Source organism: Diospyros lotus, chromosome 8 (assembly GCF_014633365.1).
Source record: "Diospyros lotus cultivar Yz01 chromosome 8, ASM1463336v1, whole genome shotgun sequence".
NCBI classification, from domain to species: Eukaryota; Viridiplantae; Streptophyta; class Magnoliopsida; order Ericales; family Ebenaceae; genus Diospyros; species Diospyros lotus.
This window is the reverse complement of record NC_068345.1, coordinates 18,580,795-18,586,680: the sequence shown is the minus strand read 5'-3', so window position 1 is coordinate 18,586,680 and position 5,886 is coordinate 18,580,795.

Here is a 5,886-nt window from a genome sequence, read left to right as displayed (position 1 = left end):
CGAAGAAGCACCCATCGCTCCATTCCGTCCGGTAATTCGCCGAAAAAGTAAGTCTCCTAGACTCTAACCAATACGAGGATCGTTTTATTTTTAAAACGCTTCCGTTGCATGCTTTTGATCCTCGTTCATGATCCTACATTCTTTGCCTTACCCCACCTCTGTACGAGAGGTGTGTTCCTTCCTCGGACATGCAGGATTCTACCGAAGGTTCATCAAGGATTTCAACAAGGTTGCACTTCCACTTTCCCACCTACTCCAAAAAGATGTGAATTTCCACTTCGATGAGCCCGGCAAGCAGGCATTTGAGGAACTGAAGAGCCGATTGATTTCTCCACCCATCATACAACCACCGGACTGGGAGTTACCCTTCGAGTTGATGTGCGACGCCTCCAACTTTGCAGTGGGTGCCGTCCTTTCCCAGCCTGTAGAGAAGAAATCCCATGTCATAGCCTACGCTTCGCGTACATTGGATGCGGCACAGGTTAATTATACCACTACGGAAAAAGAGCTCTTGTCTATTGTTTTTGCATTGGATAAATTTAGATCCTATTTACTTGGTTCTAAAGTTATTGTCTTTTCTGACCATGCAGCTCTTAGGTACCTCTTGAAGAAGCCTGATGTCAAACCTCGTTTGATAAGGTGGATGCTTTTGCTCCAAGAATTTGACATTGAGATCAAGGATAGAAGTGGAGTAGAGAACTTGGTAGCCGATCACCTCAGTCGCATCCCTTCTTCAGATTCCACAGTCATGGACTCCCAACCCATCAGAGATGATTTTCCAGATGAGTTACTCTACCACATTCATGGTGCTGAGCCTTGGTATGCTGATTTGGTAAACTATTTGGTTGCTTCTGAATTACCTGCATATCTTAAGAAAGAACAACTAAATAAATTTAAGAGTCAGGCTAGGTACTATGTGTGGGATGATCCATATCTATGGTGCATGTGTAGTGACCAGGTCATCAGGAGATGTGTGCCTAACCATGAGTTTGCTTCTGTCTTAAAATTTTGTCACACACTTGCATGTGGTGGTCACTTTGGTGCCCAACGTACAGCTAGGAAAGTCCTAGATTCTGGATTATATTGGCCTTCACTCTTTAAGGATTCATATGAGTTCTATAAGAATTGTACACGTTGCCAACACACAGACACTATATCACGTAGGAATGAAATGCCTCAACAACCCTTATTGTTTTGTGAAATCTTTTATGTTTGGGGCATTGACTTCATGGGTCCATTTCCTATGTCATTTGGTTATGTGTACATTCTGTTAGCTATGGATTATGTTTCTAAGTGGGTGGAAGCTAAAGCCACCAGGATTGATGATTCTTCTGTGGTTGCAGATTTTGTTAGATCTCATATTTTTTGCAGGTTTGGCATGCCTAGGGCCATCATCAGCGACCAAGGATCCCACTTTTGCAATAGAAAGATGGACACCCTACTTCGTAAGTATGGGGTAATACACAAAGTGGCGACTCCTTATCATCCACAGACTAATAGGCAAGCTGAAGTGTCCAACAGAGAGATCAAGCACATCTTGGAGAAGACAGTCCAGCCTAATAGGAAAGATTGGTCCAAGAGATTGGAGGATGCATTATGGGTTTACCGTACCGCATTCAAGACTCCCATTGGCATGTCCCCCTACAGGTTGGTTTTTGGAAAAGCTTGTCACTTGTCGGTGGAAGTGGAGCATAAGGCATATTGGGCGGTGAAGCAATGCAATATGGACATCAGTCAAGCGGGGTCCCAAAGGAAGCTCCAACTCCAGGAACTTGAAGAGATTCGACTGGAAGCATATGAGAACTCAAGGATCTACAAGGCGAAAACAAAGGTTGCACATGACAAGCTGATCATGAGGAAGGAGTTTCAAGTCAGTCAGAAAGTTCTGCTATACAATTCCCGTCTTAAGTTGATGCTAGGTAAGTTACGTTCCCGTTGGACTGGTCCTTTCATAGTTACTCATGTTTTTCCCTTTGGTGCAGTTGAAATCAAGGATGCGTCCAATGCAAAGCAATTCACAGTGAACGGGCATCGCCTTAAGCCATTCCATGAGGACTTTCAGGAGCACATTGTGGAGGAGCTGCATCTCCTCAACGCCACCTCCATTTGATACATCAGGTTGTTTCTCTCTCCCTAATCTTTTACACTTACTTGTCCTATTCTTAATTGAAATTGCATGTTTACATTAAGGGCAATGTAAAGTCTAAGTGTGTGTGTGTGTGGGGGGGGGGGGGGGGGCAGCAATTTCTTATTTTAGCAGCATTTTCTTTATCTTTTCATATTTCTTTTTCTTTGGGTCTAGTTGAGTCTGTTTTGCGTGGAAATGCAAGTTAAGCAATTAAGTCTAAAAGAACCCAGCATGATTAGAACTTCAATCTTATCTTCCTTGATTTCAAGTGACTTGGCAATGAGTTTGATTTGATAGATTGATTGGGTAGTCTACAGCCGTGAGGATTTTGAGCCTATTGTGTTTCTTGTGTGTGCATTCACCTGTTATGATCTCCACTCTAAAACTTGTTTTGATTCTTGGTTGAGGCTATATTTGTTCATGCATGACCCAAATATGATTAAGGCATTCTTTTCTTTCAAACCCAATCGGCCATTTGGTTAACCCAATTGAATCCAAAAAAAAAAAAAAAACCCATTGTTTTCCCTTTGCTTGCCCCTTTGAGCCATTCTTTTTACCCATCATATTTTTTTCTTTTCCCTTTTGAGCCTTCCAATCTTAGGAAACAGACATTAAATGCATTCTAGAGAGAGAGATTGAATTTATCAAGCAAGTCATAAGGCCAAAGGCCATTTGCATCTGCGAAAAAAAAAAAAAAAAAGAGAAAAAGAAAAGCAAGCAAAAGGATAAAATGGTGAGAAGGAGCGTAAAACACACTCACCTGTTTGTTTCTTTGCTTCAAAAAAAAAATAATGAGAAAAAGAAGAAAGCAAAGTTGAGAAGGAGCGTAAAACGCACTCAACCAAATAAAGATGCAAAGTTTTTCATAATGTCTATGCTTGGAAATTCTATCTCTTGATCTTGGAGTTGCATGAAGTGTTTTCTCAACCTAAGGCATGTTTTCCTTCATTGTTGTCTTTCCATTTCTTTCTTCCCCACATTACAACCCTTGAATAAAGTCCTTTTGATTTGTGGTATGCATGTGACATGGATAGTGGAGATTGAGAAGATAAACAAGCTTATGGTAGTGGAATTGTGATTGGGTGAATTTGAGCGAAATTGTTACCACCACCTCTTGAGAGATTTGAGAGCATACACTTGTCCTGTGAGAGACTGCTTCTTTTGATTTGTCCTATTGAATGAATTGCCATACTACTTGTTTTCTTGGAAGTTTAGGAGAGATGATATTCGAATGCTGAATTCTTGAAGACTTGCCTCGCATGTAACTTTGCACCATTCCACATCTTTTTGTTATTGAGTGTTAGGGTCTAGTGTTTTGCCCAGGAGTGCAAAAGTCTAAGTGTGGGGGAATTTGATAGAGCACATATTTTCATATTATTTAGCCCTCATATTTAGTCTTTTTGCACGTTAGTTGTGTCATTTTATTCATCTTGATTTTGTTTTATTTTATTTTATAGGAATTGGGCTTCACACTATTTTTTCTTATTTTGAAAAGATTAGGGCTTCCTGGGTCATGAGGAATTTTGATGGCAAGAAGGGAAACAAGGAGATTGGAGACAAAGAAATAAAAGTGTGCTAACAGATTTGACCTTCTATGCTTCTTTCAAGTTTTTGGCCAAGTTACAATCCCAGAACGTGAATGATGTCTTCAGAGATATTGTAGAGGACTTCTTGGGATTTCTGGAATGGTATGGTTTGTCCAAATCCAAGTTCGTTTGGGCCTCCAAAAATCGCTTCAAAGTCGGGACCAGAAAGTTGGGTCAAATTAGGAAAGCTGCACAGATGCTGAATCTTTAAAAGGCCATAACTTGGGCGTCCGATATCCAAATCAAGTTATTTAAAAGCCCAAATTCATATACTCTGATATACAATTTTGATGAAGGGGCTGAAGCCCAGAACGCACTTTATCCTATTCGAAATTAGCTATGAAGTTTCGGTAACCTAGGGTTTCCTCCCTAAGCTCTATTTAAGCACATTAAGTGGCCGATTTTGGAAAAATTCTCATGATTTCAACCAAGAAGATGGAAGGATAATTCGTTTTTGATTTGCTACATTCTCATACCCCTTGCACGGTTTGAGTCTCGATCATATTGTTGAATCCGGTTTGGAACTCGATTTTCATGTTTTAATTGATGATTCTGTTTCTTTCCTTCTCTAAATTTATGTATGTTTCTTTTATGCGATTGTGTGAATGCATGCATGATCTTTGGATGGTTTTAATTGACGTACTCGGTTGAGGCTTTGATTAGAAAGAAACGGTATATTTGTATGAGCGATTGCTCGATTGGATTTAATCTTTTACAGTTGTAGAAGAGTTTTTCAAATCAAAAGAAAATCAAACCAAAACAGATTGTTTTCATAAATGAGACGAGGATTACCGTGGTAAGGAGGTAGGGTTTGTAGCGGGTTACATTTTACTTCATCGTTGTTTCATTCTTGAATGTTTATATTTCAGTTTTCATCATAATCCCCCTCGTTTAGTCTTGTTTTGACAGATCCATTTGAGGTTTATTGGGAGACGACTTTGGGTTGCACCCTTATTGCAAACCCGAATCTGTATTTCATCTAATCTATCGTTGTTCGACAGCACCGATCAGGTACCTGGCATGCTAATATACCTGGGACATTGAATGTCCCAGGGGTATGAAACACCCAAGTTAGATAATGACATCTAAGTGAGTGACTCAAAAAATGAGAGTACATGCGTACAAATGCAATAATGCCATTATGGAATCCACCCCTGTGGTAGCAATGCCAAGGTGTTGCAATCACCCCCGTGGTCATCATAGTCACTCCTTGGCTGACTGCAAGAGCACGAGTTCTTCCATGATGGCCCAACAACTAGCCACAGTCACCAACACAAACATGATATATGACAAAGCAGAAGGAATATGCATAGCCAAGGGAAAATATGACATGTAAGCCACAAAGGCATGATATGCAAGCCAACATCTGCATACAAGTGAAGCAACAAATGCTCAAAGTGTCACAAACATGCAAGAATCACTCACCTTGATCGATACCTTAGGAAACACGGTTTACAACAAGCGGAATGGGTTTTCTTACTGCTTGGCACGAACTTCGAGAAAGACCCAAAAATTATGTCAAGGATTATTCTTCCTCGACTTTCTCCATTCTTTTTGACAGCATTTCCTCCCTCAAACTCCCTTCCTTTTCCTCCTTACTTGGTGCCCAAAATGAATAACCCCAAAGCCCTTATTTATAGGAAACTTTGGCAAACCAAATCGCGCCACGTGTCGCGTCATCATTCCATCCATGTGTAACACCCCACCTTCTCAAAGGGCATGTCACTATGCTGGGGCCCATCGTATCCATACATAATCCCTTTCCTTATACATTTCTCATACATCAAATGCCGTATGTCAAAGGGAAACCCCCCAGCAAATCATTCACAATGCGGAAGAGATAATCGAAACCTGATATGGTACATAAACAATTCACTTATATATATCATAAAGAATTCATACCATATATTACATCATATCTTTAACAACCTTAATACATGAAGACACGTTTCCCGAGATAACATCTAAACTCCCTAGGTACAAATCATATGAAACCTCGAATACATAGCCATTACTCATCTTATCTAAAACATATCCGAATAGATAAATTTCTGGAACCATCTGCTAAATCCATCGGCCACGCCATCATGTGCCGTCATATCTCAACCTACTCCTTGCCCTAACTGCAAGTCTCAATTGGAACGTTGAATATTCCAGGGGCATAACCCATTA